Source organism: Oncorhynchus gorbuscha, linkage group LG07, assembly GCF_021184085.1.
Source record: "Oncorhynchus gorbuscha isolate QuinsamMale2020 ecotype Even-year linkage group LG07, OgorEven_v1.0, whole genome shotgun sequence".
Taxonomy (NCBI): Eukaryota; Metazoa; Chordata; class Actinopteri; order Salmoniformes; family Salmonidae; genus Oncorhynchus; species Oncorhynchus gorbuscha.
In genome coordinates this window covers 14,598,620-14,619,651 of record NC_060179.1, presented here as the reverse complement: position 1 = coordinate 14,619,651, position 21,032 = coordinate 14,598,620, and the positions used below count along the sequence as shown (strand labels likewise).

At 44.4% G+C, this 21,032-nt stretch overlaps 1 protein-coding gene across 3 annotated transcripts in view; it reads right to left on the bottom strand.

Annotated features, from left to right (window-relative positions):
* Positions 1-21,032, bottom strand: part of LOC124039507 (armadillo repeat-containing protein 3-like) — a 43,598-nt gene that overhangs the window by 11,150 nt on the left and 11,416 nt on the right. The window lies entirely within an intron of this gene.

Sequence of the window (21,032 nt, the reverse complement as noted above, 5' to 3'; positions counted from 1 at the left end):
TACCAGGCGAGCTAAATCACTTCTACGCTCGCTTCGAGGCAAGCAACACCGAGTCATGCATGAGAGAATCAGCTGTTCCGGACGACTGTGTGATCACGCTCTCCATAGCCGACGTGAGTAAGACCTTTAAACAGGTTAACATTCACAAGGCCGCGGGGCCAGACGGATTACCAGGACGTGTGCTCCAGGCATGTTCTGACCAACTGGCAGATGTCTTTACTGACATTTTTAACATGTCCCTGATTGAGTCTGTAATATCAAAATAATAAAGCAGACCACCATAGTCCCTGTTCCCAAGAACACTAAGGCAACCTCCCTAAACAACTACACGACCGTTGAAAGAACTGGACCAAGGTGCAGCGTGGTTAGCGTACGTATTATTTTATTTTAGAAAAGATGCTAACAAAACAATAAACACTACAAAACAAAACCGTGAAGCTAAAGGCTATGTGCCATAACCAAAGGCAACTTCCCACAAAGACAGGTGAAATAAAAGTGCTACCTAATTATGGTTCTCAATCAGAGACAACGATAGACAGCTATCCCTGATCTAGAACCCTACCCGGGAAAAACATACAAATACAAATAATAGAGTATAGAATAACCACCCTAACCCACAGTACCCCCCCCCCCCAAAGGTGCGGACTCTGGCCGCAAAACCTAAACCTATAGGGGAGGGTCTGGGTGGGCATCTATCCGCGGTGGCGGCTCAGGTGCGGGACGCAGACCCCGCTCCACCACTGTCTCACCCCACTTTGGTGGCACCTCTGGTGCGGGGACCCTCGCCGGACTGGGGTCCCTCGTTGTGGGCCCCGGACTGGGGACCCTCGTAGCGGACGCCAGACTGGACACCCTCGTTGCGGGCCCCGGACTGGAGGCCGTCTCTGGAGGCTCCGGACTGGAGACCGTCTCTGGAGGCTCCGGACTGGAGACCGTCTCTGGAGGCTCCGGACTGGAGACCGTCTCTGGAGGCTCCGGACTGGAGACCGTATCTGGAGGCTCCGGACTGGAGACCTTATCTGGAGGCTCCGGACTGGAGACAGGCTCCGGACAGGAGGCTCCGGACTGGAGACCGTCTCTGGAGGCTCCGGACTGGAGGCTCTGGACTGGAGGCCGTCTCTGGAGGCTCCGGACTGGAGACTGTCTCTGGAGGCTCCGGACTGGAGACAGGCTCCGGACTGGAGGCTCCGGACTGGAGGCCGTCCTGGAGGCTCCGGACTGGAGACAGTCTCTGGAGGCTCCGGATTGGAGACTCCGGAATGTCTATGGTGTTCTGATATGGTTCACAAGCAAAGGCAGCTGTTTATCGTTGTCTCTGATTGGGGATCATATTTAGGCATTTCCCTTTGGTGTTTGTGGGATCTTGTCTATGTGTAGTTGCCTGTCAGCACTCGTTTGTATAGCTTCACGTTTCGTTTTGTTATTTTGTTAGTTTGATCAGTGTTCATTATTTAAAAAAATAAGAATGTACGCATACCACGCTGCGCCTTGTACCGATCCTTATAACGAACGTGACAGGCTGGTAATGGCTCACATTAACACCATTATCCCAGAAACCCTAGACCCACTCCAATTTGCATACCACCCAAACAGATCCACAGATGATGCAATCTCTATTGCACTCCACACTGCCCTTTCCCACCTGGACAAAAGGAACACCTACGTGAGAATGCTATTCATTGACTACAGCTCAGCGTTCAACACCATAGTGCCCTCAAAGCTCATCACTATGCTAAGGATCCTGGGACCAAACACTTCCCTCTACAATTGGATCCTGGACTTTGACGGGCTGCCCCCAGGTGGTGTGGGTAGGTAGCAACACATCCGCCACGCTGATCCTCAACACTGGAGCCCCTCGGGGGTGCGAGGTCAGTCCCCTCCTGTACTCCCTGTTCACCCATGACTGCGTGCCTAGGCACGACTCCAACACCATTATTAATTTTGCTGACGGCACAACAGGCCTGATCACTGACAATGACGAGACAGCCTATAGGGAGGAGGTCAGAGACCTGGCCGGGTGGTGCAAGAATAACAACCTATCCCTCAACATAATCACCCTCAGGAAACTAAAAATATTTGTCATGGGTCCTCAGATCTTCAAACGGTTCTACAGCTGCAACATCGAGAGCATCCTGACTGGTTGAATCACTGCCTGGTACGGCTACTGCTCTGCCTCCGACTGCAAGGCACTACAGAGAGGGTACATCACTGGGGCGTCATTGCAGGAGAATTGCCAGTGCTTTGGTGATTTTCCAGTTTCTATACTGTTTTCCCAGAAGTATTGAAACAGAATCAATATGGGGTTAATTATTAGACATATGTAAGCATGAATCATGTGCATGTACAAAGCTGGATCAACACAGGCCTGGACAGGAACATTAGTTAATCAGTTATAGTCACCATCGGCATGCACTTGTATTAGGAGTGTGCATGTCAGTTTATTTTTGCAATGTCACGCCACCAATATAATCTATGCCCCAATGTCTGAGCCAATAAGAAAATGGAAACTAAGCCCCTAAATAAGATCTAGTGCAACCAATTACTTATTTTCCACCACAATTTGCAAATAAATAAATAAAAAATCCTACAATGTGATTGTCCTGATTTTTTTTCCTCATTTTGTCTGTCATAGTTGAAGTGTACCTATGATGAAAATTACAGGCCTCTCTCATATTTTTAAGAGGGAGAACTTGCACATTTGGTGGCTGACTAAATACCTTTTTGCCCCACTGTATTCTACAACTGCACATTACTATACCACTACCACTACACACTACTCTTCCACTACCACTACACAATACTCTACCACTACACAATACTCTACCACTACTATACTCTTTCACTACCACTACACACTACTCTACCACTACACACTACTCTACCACTACTATACTCTTTCACTACCACTACACAATACTCTACCACTACTATACTATTTCACTACCACTACACAATACTCTACCACTACTATACTCTTTCACTACCACTACACACTACTCTTCCACTACCACTACACAATACTCTACCACTACACAATACTCTACCACTACTATACTCTTTCACTACCACTACACACTACTCTACCACTACACACTACTCTTCCACTACCACTACACAATACTCTACCACTACACACTACTCTTCCACTACCACTACACAATACTCTACCACTACTATACTCTTTCACTACACACTACTCTACCACTACACACCACTCTAGCACTACACACTCCTCTACCACTACACACTATGGACTACTCTACCACTACACACTACTCTATAACTACTCTACCACTATACCACAACACACTACTCCACCACTACACACTACTCCACCACTACACACTACTCTACCCGATACACACTGCTCTACCGCTACTCTATCACTACACACTACACTACTACTACACACTACTATATCACTACAACTACCCACTATTCTACCACTACTCTACCACTACACATTACTCTACCACTACACACTACTCCATCACTACCACTACTCATTCACGACACACTACATATATTCTAACACTACACACTACTCTACCACTACACACCACTACACACTACTCTATCACTACTATACCACTACACACTACTCTACCACTACACAATCACTACTCTACCACTACACAATCACTACTCTACCACTACACACTACTCTACCACTGCATACTACTCCACCACTACACACTACTCTACCACTACACACTACTCTACCACTACACACTAATCTACCACTACACACTAATCTACCACTATAAAACCACTACTCTACCACTACACACTAATCTACCACTACACACTAATCTACCACTACTATACCACTACACACTACTCTACCACTACACAATCACTACTCTACCACTACACAATCACTACTCTACCACTACACACTACTCTACCACTGCATACTACTCCACCACTACACACTACTCTACCACTACACACTACTCTACCACTACACACTAATCTACCACTATAAAACCACTACTCTACCACTACACAATCACTACTCTACCACTACATACTACTCTACCACTACACACTACTCTACCACTACACACTACTCTACCACTACAAACTATTCCACCACTACACAATCACTACTCTACCACTACACACTACTCTACCACTACACACTACTCTACCACAACACAATCACTACTCTACCACTACACACTAATATACCACTACACACTAATCTACCACTACTCTACCACTACACACTAATCTACCACTACACAATCACTACTCTACCACTACAAATTACTCTACCCCTACAAATTACTCTACCCCTACACACTACTCTACCATTACACACTACTCTACCACTGCACACTACTCTACCACTGCACACTACTCTACCATTACACACTACTCTACCACTACAAATTACTCTACCCCTACAAATTACTCTACCCCTACACACTACTCTACCATTACACACTACTCTACCACTACACACTAATCTACCACTACACAACCACTACTCTACCACTACACACTAATCTACCACTACACACTAATCTACCACTACAAAACCACTACTCTACCACTACACACTAATCTACCACTACACACTTATCTACCACTACTATACCACTACACACTACTCTACCACTACACAATCACTACTCTACCACTACACAATCACTATTCCACCACTACACACTACTCTACCACTACATACTACTCCACCACTACTCTACCATTACTCTACCACTACACAATCACTACTCTACCACTACATACTACTCTACCACTACACACTACTGTACCACTACACACTACTCTACCACTACACACTACTCTACCACTACACACTACTCTACCACTACACACTATTCCACCACTACACAATCACTACTCTACCACTACACACTAATATACAACTACACACTAATCTACCACTACACAACCACTACTCTACCACTACACACTAATCTACCACTACACACTACTCTACCACTACACACCACTCTACGACTACACAAACACTACTCTACCACTACACACTAATCTACCACTACACAATCACTACTCTACCACTACAAATTACTCTACCCCTACAAATTACTCTACCCCTACACACTACTCTACCACTACACACTACTCTACCACTACACACTACTCTACCACTACACACTACTCTACTCTACAACTACACCTACTCTGCCACTACACACTAATCTACCACTACACAACCACTACTCTACCACTACACACTAATCTACCACTACACACCACTACACATTACTCCATCACTACACAGTTCTCCATCACTACACAGTTCTCCATCACTACACAGTATTCCATCACTACACAGTACTCCATCACTACACAGTATTCCATCACTACACAGTACTCCATCACTACACAGTACTCCATCACTACACTCTACACTATCCCTACACAGTACTCCATCACTACACTCTACACTATCACTAGACATTACTCCATCACTACACTCTACACTATCACTACACAGTACTCCATCACTACACAGTACTCCATCACTACACTATACACTATCACTACACAGTACTCCATCACTATATAGTACTCCATCACTACACTCTATACTATCACTACACAGTACTCCATCACAACACTCTACACTATCACTACACAGTACTCCATCACTACACTCTACACTATCACTACACAGTACTCCATCACTACACTCTACACTATCACTACACAGTCACTACCATCACTACACTCTACACTATCTACACTACACTACACAGTATCACTACACTCTACTCCATCACTACACTACTCTACTACTACACATCACTACACAGTACTCCATCACTACACTCTACACTATCACTACACAGTACTCCATCACTACACAGTCTCCTATCACTACTATCACTACACAGTACTCCATCACTACACAGTACTCCATCACTACACAGTTCTCCATCACTACACAGTTCTCCATCACTACACAGTTCTCCATCACTACACAGTCCTCCATCACTACACAGTCCTCCATCACTACACATTACTCCATCACTACACAGTTCTCCATCACTACACAGTTCTCCATCACTACACAGTTCTCCATCACTACACAGTATTCCATCACTACACATTACTCCATCACTACACAGTACTCCATCACTACACTCTACACTATCACTACACAGTACTCCATCACTACACTCTACACTATCACTACACAGTACTCCATCAATACACTCTACACTATCACTACACAATACTCCATCACTACACAATACTCCATCGCTACACAATACTCCATCGCTACACAATACTCCATCGCTACACAATACTCCATCACGACACAATACTCCATCACTACACAATACTCCATCACTACACAATACTCCATCACTACACTCTACACTATCACTACACAGTACTCCATCACTACACAGTACTCCATCACTACACAGTACTCCATTACTACACTCTACACTATCACTACACAGTACTCCATCACTACACATTACTCTACAGGAAACATTCGCACTGAGCTAAAGGGTAGAGCTGCTGCTTTCAAGGTGCGGGACTCTAACCCAGTAGCTTAAAAGAAATCGTGGGATGCCCTCTGACGAACCATCAAACAGGCAAAGCACCAATACAGGGCTAAGATTGAATCGTACTACACCGACTCCGACGCTCGTCTTATGTGGCAGGGCTTGCAAACTATTACAGACTACAAAGGGAAGCACAGCTGAGGTGCCCAGTGACACAACCCTACCAGGCGAGCTAAATCCTAAATCACTTCTACGCTCGCTTCGAGGCAAGCAACACCGAGTCATGCATGAGAGAATCAGCTGTTCCGGACGACTGTGTGATCACGCTCTCCATAGCCGACGTGAGTAAGACCTTTAAACAGGTTAACATTCACAAGGCCGCGGGGCCAGACGGATTACCAGGACGTGTGCTCCAGGCATGTTCTGACCAACTGGCAGATGTCTTTACTGACATTTTTAACATGTCCCTGATTGAGTCTGTAATATCAAAATAATAAAGCAGACCACCATAGTCCCTGTTCCCAAGAACACTAAGGCAACCTCCCTAAACAACTACACGACCGTTGAAAGAACTGGACCAAGGTGCAGCGTGGTTAGCGTACGTATTATTTTATTTTAGAAAAGATGCTAACAAAACAATAAACACTACAAAACAAAACCGTGAAGCTAAAGGCTATGTGCCATAACCAAAGGCAACTTCCCACAAAGACAGGTGAAATAAAAGTGCTACCTAAGTATGGTTCTTAATCAGAGACAACGATAGACAGCTATCCCTGATCTAGAACCCTACCCGGGAAAAACATACAAATACAAATAATAGAGTATAGAATAACCACCCTAACTCACAGTACCCCCCCAAAGGTGCGGACTCTGGCCGCAAAACCTAAACCTATAGGGGAGGGTCTGGGTGGGCATCTATCCGCGGTGGCGGCTCAGGTGCGGGACGCAGACCCCGCTCCACCACTGTCTCACCCCACTTTGGTGGACTGGAGACCATCTCTGGAGGCTCCGGACTGGAGGCCGTCTCTGGAGGCTCCGGACTGGAGGCTCCGGACTGGAGGCCGTCTCTGGAGTCTCTGGACTGGAAACCGTCTCTGGAGGCTCCGGACTGGAGGCTCCGGAATGGAGGCTCCGGACTGGAGGCCGTCTCTGGAGTCTCCGGACTGGAGACCGTCTCTGGAGGCTCCGGACTGGAGGCCGTCTCTGGAGGCTCCGGACTGGAGACCGTCTCTGGAGGCTCCGGACTGGAGACCGTCTCTGGAGGCTACGGACTGGAGGCTCCAGAATGTCTATGGTGGCCTGATATGGTTCACAATCAGAGGCAGCTGTTTATCGTTGTCTCTGATTGGGGATCATATTTAGGTAGCCATTTCCCTTTGGTGTTTGTGGGATCTTGTCTATGTGTAGTTGCCTGTCAGCACTCGTTTGTATAGCTTCAGGTTTAGCTTTGTTATTTTGTTAGCTTGATCAGTGTTCATTCTTTTAATAAATAAGAATGTACGCATACCACGCTGCGCCTTGGCTCACATTAACACCATTATCCCAGAAACCCTAGACCCACTCCAATTTGCATACCACCCAAACAGATCCACAGATGATGCAATCTCTATTGCACTCCACACTGCCCTTTCTCACCTGGACAAAAGGAACACCTACGTGAGAATGCTATTCATTGACTACAGCTCAGCGTTCCAACACCATAGTGCCCTCAAAGCTCATCACTATGCTAAGGATCCTGGGACCAAACACTTCCCTCTGCAATTGGATCCTGGACTTTGACGGGCTGCCCCCAGGTGGTGTGGGTAGGTAGCAACACATCCGCCACGCTGATCCTCAACACTGGAGCCCCTCGGGGGTGCGAGATCAGTTCCCTCCTGTACTCCCTGTTCACCCATGACTGCGTGCCTAGGCACGACTCCAACACCATCATTAATTTTGCTGACGGCACAACAGTGGTAAGCCTGATCACTGACAACGACGAGACAGCCTATAGGGAGGAGGTCAGAGACCTGGCCGGGTGGTGCAAGAATAACAACCTATCCCTCAACATAATCAAGACAAAGGAGATGATTGTGGACTACAGGAAAACGAGGACCAAGCACGCCTCCATTCTCATCGACGGGGCTGCAGTGGAGCAGGTTGAGAGCTTCAAGTTGGTGTCCACATCATCAACAAACTAGAATGGTCCAAACACACCAAGACAGTAATGAAGAGGGCACAACAAAGCCTATTCACCCTCAGGAAACTAAAAAGATTTGGCATGGGTCCTCAGATCTTCAAACGGTTCTACAGCTGCAACATCGAGAGCATCCTGACTGGTTGAATCACTGCCTGGTACGGCTACTGCTCTGCCTCCGACTGCAAGGCACTACAGAGAGGGTACATCACTGGGGCGTCATTGCAGGAGAATTTCCAGTGCTTTGGTGATTTTCCAGTTTCTATACTGTTTTCCCAGAAGTAGTGAAACAGAATCAATATGGGGTTAATTATTAGACATATGTAAGCAACAATCATGTGCATGTACAAAGCTGGATCAACACATGCCTGGACAGGAACATTAGTTAATCAGTTATAGTCACCATCGGCATGCACTTGTATTAGGAGTGTGCATGTCAGTTTATTTTTGCAATGTCACGCCACCAATATAATCTATGCCCCAATGTCTGAGCCAATAAGAAAATGGAAACTAAGCAAGGCAACAAAATAAGGGTGGTCAAGCCTAAAGGGTACTACAGTGCCTTGCAAAAGTATTCACTCCCCTTGGCGTTTTTCCTATTTTGTTGCATTACAACCTGTAATTTAAATGGATTTTTATTTGTATTTCATGTAATGGACATACACAAAATAGTCCAAATTGGTGAAGTGAAATGAAAAAAATAACTTGTTGCAAAAAATGTAAAACAATGAAAAGTGGTGGGTGCATATGTGTTCAGCCCCTTTGCTGTGAAGCCCCTAAATAAGATCTAGTGCAACCAATTACTTATTTTCCACCACAATTTGGAAATAAAAAAATAAAAAAATCCTACAATGTGATTTTCTGGATTTTTTCCCCTCATTTTGTCTGTCATAGTTGAAGTGTACCTATGATGAAAATTACAGGCCTCTCTCATATTTTTAAGAGGGAGAACTTGCACATTTGGTGACTGACTAAATACTTTTTTGCCCCACTGTATTCTACAACTGCACACGACTATACCACTACCACTACACATTACTCTACAATTACACACTACTCTTCCACTACCACTACACAATACTCTACCACTACTATACTCTCTCACTACACACTACTCTACCACTAAACACCATTCTAGCACTACACACTACTCTACCACTACACACCCCTACACACTCCTCTACCACTACACACTACACACTACTCTACCACTACACACTACTCTACCACTACTCTACCACTACACACTACTCTATCACTACTCTACCACTACTCTATAACTACTCTACCACTATACCACTACACACTACTCTACCACTACACACTACTCTACCCGATACACACTGCTCTACCGCTACTCTATCACTACACACTACACTACTATTACACACACCGTACCACTACACACTACTATATCACTACAACTACCCACTATTCTACAACTACACCTACTCTACCACTACACATTACTCTACCACTACACACTACTCCATCACTACCACTACTCATTCACGACACACTACATATATTCTAACACTACATACTACTCTACCACTACACACTACTCTTCCACTACCACTACACAATACTCTACCACTACTATACTCTCTCACTACACACTACTCTACCACTAAACACCACTCTACCACTACACACTACTCTACCACTACACACTACCACTACACACTACTCTACAACTACACACTACTCTACCACTACACACTACTCTACCACTACTCTACCACTATACCACTACACACTACTCTACCACTACACACTACTCTACCCGATACACACTGCTCTACCGCTACTCTATCACTACACACTACACTACCACTACACACTACACACTACTATATCACTACAACTACCCACTATTCTACCACTACTCTACAACTACACCTACTCTACCACTACACACTACTCCATCACTACCACTACTCATTCACGACACACCACATATATTCTAACACTACACACTACTCTACCACTACACACCACTACACAATACTCTACCACTACACAATCACTACTCTACCACTACACAATCACTATTCCACCACTACACACTACTCTACCACTACTCTACCACTAAACACTACTCTACCACTACACAATCACTACTCTACCACTACACACTACTCCACCACTACACACTACTCCACCACTACACACTACTCCACCACTACACACTAATATACCATTACACACTGATCTACCACTACAAAAATGACTACTCTACCACTTCACACTACTCTACCACTACACACTAATCTACCACTACACAATCGACGCCCTCTGACAAACCATCAAACAGGCAAAGCAGCAATACAGGGCTAAGATTGAATCGTACTACACCGACTCTGACGCTCATCTTATGTGGCAGGGCTCGCAAACTATTACAGACTACAAAGGGAAGCACAGCTGAGCTGCCCAGTGACACTGACATTTTTAACATGTCCCTGATTGAGTCTGTAACATCAAAATAATAAAGCAGACCACCATAGACCCTGTTCCCAAGAACACTAAGGAAACCTCCCTAAACAACTACACGACCGTTGAAAGAACTGGACCAAGGTGCAGCGTGGTTAGCGTACGTATTATTTTATTTTAGAAAAGATGCTAACAAAACAATAAACACTACAAAACAAACCGTGAAGCTAAAGGCTATGTGCCATAACCAAAGGCAACTTCCCACAAAGACAGGTGGAATAAAAGGGCTACCTAAGTATGGTTCTCAATCAGAGACAACGATAGACAGCTGTCCCTGATTTAGAACCCTTCCCGGAAAAAACATAGAAATACAAATAATAGAGTATAGAATAACCACCCTAACTCACAGTACCCTCCCCCCCAAAGGTGCGGACTCTGGCCGCAAAACCTAAACCTATAGGGGAGGGTCTGGGTGGGCATCAATCCGCGGTGGCGGCTCAGGTGCAGGACGCAGACCCCGCTCCACCACTGTCTCACCGCACTTTGGTGGACTGGAGACCATCTCTGGAGGCTCCGGACTGGAGGCCGTCTCTGGAGGCTCCGGACTGGAGGCTCCGGACTGGAGGCCGTCTCTGGAGTTTCTGGACTGGAGACCGTCTTTGGAGGCTCCGGACTGGAGGCCGTCTCTGGAGTCTCCGGACTGGAGGCCGTCTCTGGAGTCTCCGGACTGGAGACCGTCTCTGGAGGCTCCGGACTGGAGGCCGTCTCTGGAGGCTCCGGACTGGAGACCGTCTCTGGAGGCTCCGGACTGGAGGCTCCAGAATGTCTATGGTGGCCTGATATGGTTCACAATCAGAGGCAGCTGTTTATCGTTGTCTCTGATTGGGGATCATATTTAGGTAGCCATTTCCCTTTGGTGTTTGTGGGATCTTGTCTATGTGTAGTTGCCTGTCAGCACTCGTTTGTATAGCTTCAGGTTTAGTTTTGTTATTTTGTTAGCTTGATCAGTGTTCATTCTTTTAATAAATAAGAATGTACGCATACCACGCTGCGCCTTGGCTCACATTAACACCATTATCCCAGAAACCCTAGACCCACTCCAATTTGCATACCACCCAAACAGATCCACAGATGATGCAATCTCTATTGCACTCCACACTGCCCTTTCTCACCTGGACAAAAGGAACACCTACGTGAGAATGCTATTCATTGACTACAGCTCAGCGTTCAACACCATAGTGCCCTCAAAGCTCATCACTATGCTAAGGATCCTGGGACCAAACACTTCCCTCTACAATTGGATCCTGGACTTTGACGGGCTGCCCCCAGGTGGTGTGGGTAGGTAGCAACACATCCGCCACGCTGATCCTCAACACTGGAGCCCCTTGGGGGTGCGAGATCAGTTCCCTCCTGTACTCCCTGTTCACCCATGACTGCGTGCCTATGCACGACTCCAACACCATCATTAATTTTGCTGACGGCACAACAGTGGTAAGCCTGATCACTGACAACGACGAGACAGCCTATAGGGAGGAGGTCAGAGACCTGGCCGGGTGGTGCAAGAATAACAACCTATCCCTCAACATAATCAAGACAAAGGAGATGATTGTGGACTACAGGAAAACGAGGACCAAGCACGCCTCCATTCTCATCGACGGGGCTGCAGTGGAGCAGGTTGAGAGCTTCAAGTTGGTTTCCACATCATCAACAAACTAGAATGGTCCAAACACACCAAGACAGTAATGAAGAGGGCACAACAAAGCCTATTCACCCTCAGGAAACTAAAAAGATTTGGCATGGGTCCTCAGATCTTCAAACGGTTCTACAGCTGCAACATCGAGAGCATCCTGACTGGTTGAATCACTGTCTGGTACGGCTACTGCTCTGCCTCCGACTGCAAGGCACTACAGAGAGGGTACATCACTGGGGCGTCATTGCAGGAGAATTTCCAGTGCTTTGGTGATTTTCCAGTTTCTATACTGTTTTCCCAGAAGTAGTGAAACAGAATCAATATGGGGGTAATTATTAGACATATGTAAGCAACAATCATGTGCATGTACAAAGCTGGATCAACACATGCCTGGACAGGAACATTAGTTAATCAGTTATAGTCACCATCGGCATGCACTTGTATTAGGAGTGTGCATGTCAGTTTATTTTTGCAATGTCACGCCACCAATATAATCTATGCCCCAATGTCTGAGCCAATAAGAAAATGGAAACTAAGCAAGGCAACAAAATAAGGGTGGTCAAGCCTAAAGGGTACTACAGTGCCTTGCAAAAGTATTCACTCCCCTTGGCGTTTTTCCTATTTTGTTGCATTACAACCTGTAATTTAAATGGATTTTTATTTGTATTTCATGTAATGGACATACACAAAAATAGTCCAAATTGGTGAAGTGAAATGGAAAAAATAACTTGTTGCAAAAAATGTAAAACAATGAAGAGTGGTGGGTGCATATGTGTTCAGCCCCTTTGCTGTGAAGCCCCTAAATAAGATCTAGTGCAACCAATTACTTATTTTCCACCACAATTTGCAAATAAATAAATAAAAAATCCTACAATGTGATTTTCTGGATTTTGTTTCCTAATTTTGTCTGTCATAGTTGAAGTGTACCTATGATGAAAATTACAGGCCTCTCTCATATTTTTAAGAGGGAGAACTTGCACATTTGGTGGCTGACTAAATACTTTTTTGCCCCACTGTATTCTACAACTGCACACTACTATACCACTACACACTACTCTTCCACTACCACTACACAATACTCTACCACTACTATACACTTTCACTACACACTCCTCTACCACTACACACTACTCTACCACTACACACTACTCTACCACTACTCTACCACTACACACTACTCTATAACTACTCTACCACTATACCACTACACACTACTCTACCACTACACACTACTCTACCCGATACACACTGCTCTACCGCTACTCTATCACTACACACTACACACTACCATACCACTACACACTACTATATCACTACAACTACCCACTATTCTACCACTACTCTACAACTACACCTACTCTACCACTACACAATCACTACTCTACCACTACACACTAATATACCACTACACACTAATCTCCCACTACACAATCACTATTCCACCACTACACACTACTCTACCACTACACAATCCCTACTCTACCACTACACACTACTCTACCACTACACACTACTCCACCACTACACACTACTCCACCACTACACACTACTCTACCATTACACAAGCACTACTCTACCACTACACACTATTCCACCACTACACACTATTCCACCACTACACAATCACTACTCTACCACTACAAAACCACTACTCTACCACTACACACTAATCTACCACTACACAACCACTACTATACCACTACACACTACTCTACCACTACACAATCACTATTCCACCACTACACAATCACTATTCCACCACTACACACTACTCTACCACTACTCTACCACTACACAATCACTACTCTACCACTACACACTACTCTACCACTACATACTACTCCACCACTACACACTACTCTACCACTACACAATCACTACTCTACCACTACACACTACTCTACCACTACTCTACCACTACACACTACTCTACCACTACACAATCACTGCTCCACCACTACACACTACTCCACCACTACACACTACTCCACCACTACACACTACTCCACCACTACACACTACTCTACCATTACACAATCACTACTCTACCACTACACAACCACTACTCCACCACTACACACTACTCTACCACTACACACTACTCTACCACTACACAATCACTACTCTACCACTACACAATCACTACTCTACCACTACACAATCACTACTCTACCACTACAAATTACTCTACCCCTACACACTACTCTACCACTACACACTACTCTACCACTGCACACTACTCTACCACTACACACTACTCTACCACTACACACTACTCTACCACTACACAATCCCTACTCTACCACTACACACTACTCTACCACTACACACTACTCCACCACTACACACTACTCTACCATTACACAATCACTACTCTACCACTACACACTACTCTACCACTACACACTACTCTACCACTACACACTATTCCACCACTACACAGTATTCCACTACTACACAATCACTACTCTACCACTACAAAACAACTACTCTACAACTACACACTACTCTACCACTACACAATCACTACTCTACCACTACACACTACTCTACCACTACACAACCACTACTCTACCACTACACACTACTCTACCACTACACAATCACTACTCTACCACTACACAATCACTACTACTCTACCACTACACACTACTCTACCACTACACATTACTCTACCACTACTCTACCACTACACACTAATCTACCACTACACACGACTCTACATCTACAAATTACTCTACCACTGCACACTACTCTACCACTACTCTACCACTACACAATACTCTACCACTACTCTACTACCACTACACACTACTCTACCACTACACAATCACTACTCTACCACTACACAATCACTACTCTATCACTACACACTACTCTATCACCACACACTACTCTACCACTACACACTATTCCACCACTACACAATCACTACTCTACCACTACAAAACAACTACTCTACAACTACACACTACTCTACCACTACACAATCACTACTCTACCACTACACAACCACTACTCTACCACTACACACTACTCTACCACTACACACTACTCTACCACTACACAATCACTACTACTCTACCACTACAAATTACTCTACCACTACACAATCACTACTCTACCACTACACACTACTCTACCACTGCACACTACTCTACCACTACACACTACTCTACCACTACACACTACTCTATAACTACTCTACCACTACACACTACTCTACCACTGCACACTAATCTACCACTACACACTACTCTACCACTACAACTACCCACTATTCTACCACTACTCTACAACTACTCTACCACTACACAATAATCTACCACTACACACTACTCCATCACTACCACTACTCATTCACGACACACTACATCTATTCTAATACGACACACTACTCTACCACTACACACCACTCTATCACTACTATACCACTACACACTACTCTACCACTACACAATCACTATTCCACCACTACACACTACTCTACCACTACTCTACCACTACACACTACTCTACCACTACACACTACTCTACCACTACACACTATTCCACCACTACACACTATTCCACCACTACACAATCACTACTCTACCACTACACACTACTCTACCACTACACACTAATCTACCACTACACAACCACTACTCTACCACTACGCACTACTCTACCACTACACATTACTCTACCACTACTCTACCACTACACACTAATCTACCACTACACACTACTCTACATCTACAAATTACTCTACCACTGCACACTACTCTACCACTACACAATACTCTACCACTACTCTACTACCACTACACACTACTCTACCACTACACAATCACTACTCTACCACTACTCTACCACTACACAATCACTACTCTATCACTACACACTACTCTATCACCACACACTACTCTATCACTACACACTACTCTACCACTACACACTATTCCACCACTACACAATCACTACTCTACCACTACAAAACAACTACTCTACAACTACACACTACTCTACCACTACACAATCACTACTCTACCACTACACACTACTCTACCACTACACAACCACTACTCTACCACTACACACTACTCTACCACTACACACTACTCTACCACTACACACTACTCTACCACTACACAATCACTACTCTACCACTACACAATCACTACTCTACCACTACACACTAATCTACCACTACACAATCACTACTCTACCACTACAAATTACTCTACCCCTACACACTACTCTACCACTACACACTACTCTACCACTGCACACTACTCTACCACTACACACTACTCTACATCTACAAATTACTCTACCACTGCACACTACTCTACCACTGCACACTACTCTACCACTGCACACTACTCTACCACTGCACACTACTCTACCACTACACACTACTCTACATCTACACATTACTCTACCACTGCACACTACTCTACCACTGCACACTACTCTACCACTACTCTACCACTACACAATACTCTACCACTACTCTACTACCACTACACACTACTCTACCACTACTCTACCACTACACAATCACTACTCTATCACTACACACTACTCTATCACTACACACTACTCCACTACTACACACTATTCCACCACTACACAATCACTACTCTACCACTACACAATACTCTACCACTACTCTACTACCACTACACACTACTCTACCACTACACAATCACTACTCTACCACTACTCTACCACTACACAATCACTACTCTATCACTACACACTACTCTATCACCACACACTACTCTATCACTACACACTACTCTACCACTACACACTATTCCACCACTACACAATCACTACTCTACCACTACAAAACAACTACTCTACAACTACACACTACTCTACCACTACACAATCACTACTCTACCACTACACACTACTCTACCACTACACAACCACTACTCTACCACTACACACTACTCTACCACTACACACTACTCTACCACTACACACTACTCTACCACTACACAATCACTACTCTACCACTACACAATCACTACTCTACCACTACACACTAATCTACCACTACACAATCACTACTCTACCACTACAAATTACTCTACCCCTACACACTACTCTACCACTACACACTACTCTACCACTGCACACTACTCTACCACTACACACTACTCTACATCTACAAATTACTCTACCACTGCACACTACTCTACCACTGCACACTACTCTACCACTGCACACTACTCTACCACTGCACACTACTCTACCACTACACACTACTCTACATCTACACATTACTCTACCACTGCACACTACTCTACCACTGCACACTACTCTACCACTACTCTACCACTACACAATACTCTACCACTACTCTACTACCACTACACACTACTCTACCACTACTCTACCACTACACAATCACTACTCTATCACTACACACTACTCTATCACTACACACTACTCCACTACTACACACTATTCCACCACTACACAATCACTACTCTACCACTACAAAACAACTACTCTACAACTACACACTACTCTACCACTACACAACCACTACTCTACCACTACACACTACACACTACCACTACACACTACTCTACCACTACACAATCACTACTCTATCACTACACACTAATCTACCACTACACAATCACTACTACTCTACCACTACAAATTACTCTACCCCTAATCACACACTACTCTACCACTAGACACTACACACTACTCTACCACTACACACTACTCTATAACTACTCTACCACTACACACTACTCTACTACTGCAGACTACTCTACCACTACACACTACTCTACCACTACAACTACCCACTATTCTACCACTACTCTACCACTACACAATAATCTACCACTACACACTACTCCATCACTACCACTACTCATTCACGACACACTACATCTATTCTAATACTACACACTACTCTACCACTACACACCACTACACACTACTCTATCACTACTATACCACTACACACTACTCTACCACTACACAATCACTATTCCACCACTGCACACTACTCTACCACTGCACACTACTCTACCACTACTCTACCACTACACAATACTCTACCACTACTCTACTACCACTACACACTACTCTACCACTACTCTACCACTACACAATCACTACTCTATCACTACACACTACTCTATCACTACACACTACTCCACTACTACACACTATTCCACCACTACACAATCACTACTCTACCACTACAAAACAACTACTCTACAACTACACACTACTCTACCACTACACAACCACTACTCTACCACTACACACTACTCTACCACTACACACTACTCTACCACTACACAATCACTACTCTATCACTACACACTAATCTACCACTACACAATCACTACTACTCTACCACTACACACTACTCTACTACTGCAGACTACTCTACCACTACACACTACTCTACCACTACAACTACCCACTATTCTACCACTACTCTACCACTACACAATAATCTACCACTACACACTACTCCATCACTACCACTACTCATTCACGACACACTACATCTATTCTAATACTACACACTACTCTACCACTACACACCACTACACACTACTCTATCACTACTATACCACTACACACTACTCTACCACTACACAATCACTATTCCACCACTACACACTACTCTACCACTACACACTACTCTACCACTACACAATCACTACTCTACCACTACACACTACTGTACCACTACACACTATTCCACCACTACACACTATTCCACCACTACACAATCACTACTCTACCACTACACACTACTCTACCACTACACTATCACTACTCTACCACTACACACTACTCTACCACTACACACTACTCTACCACTACACACTATTCCACCACTACACAATCACTACTCTACTACTACACACCACTCTACCACTACACACTACTCTACCACTACACAATCACTACTCTACCACTACACACTAATCTACCACTACACACTAATCTACCACTACACAACCACTACTCTACCACTACACACTACTCTACCACTACACACTACTCTACCACTACTCTACCACTACACACTAATCTACCACTACACACTACTCTACATCTACAAATTACTCTACCACTGCACACTACTCTACCACTACACACTACTCTACCACTACACACTACTCTACCACTACACAATCACTACTCTACCACTACACAATCACTACTCTACCACTACACAATCACTACTCTATCACTACACACTACTCTATCACTACACACTACTCTATCACTACTCTACCACTACACACTACTCCACTACTACACACTATTCCACCACTACACAATCACTACTCTACCACTACAAAACAACTACTCTACAACTACACACTACTCTACCACTACACAACTCTACACTACTACTCTACCACTACACACTACTCTACCACTACACACACTACTCTACACTACTACTACAACTCACAATACTCTATCACTACACACACTAATCTACCACTACACAATCACTACTACTCTACCACTACAAACTACTACACTACTCTACCCCTACACACTACTCTACCACTAGACACTACACACTACTCTACCACTACACACTACTCTATAACTACTCTACCACTACACACTACTCTACTACTGCAGACTACTCTACCACTACACACTACTCTACCACTACAACTACCCACTATTCTACCACTACTCTACCACTACACAATAATCTACCACTACACACTACACTACTCCATCACTACCACTACACAATACTCATACCACTACACACTACATCTACCACTACATACTACTCTACACTACACACTACTACCACTACACACCACTACACACTACTCTACCACTACACTATCTACCACTACACACTACTCTACCACTACACAATCACTATTCCACCACTACACACTATTCCACCACTACACACTATTCCACCACTACACAATCACTACTCTACCACTACACACCACTCTACCACTACACACTACTCTACCACTACACAATCACTACTCTACCACTACACACTAATCTACCACTACACACTAATCTACCACTACACACTAATCTACCACTACACAACCACTACTCTACCACTACACACTACTCTACCACTACACACTACTCTACCACTACACACACACTAATCTACCACTACACACTACTCTACATCTACAAATTACTCTACCACTGCACACTACTCTACCAC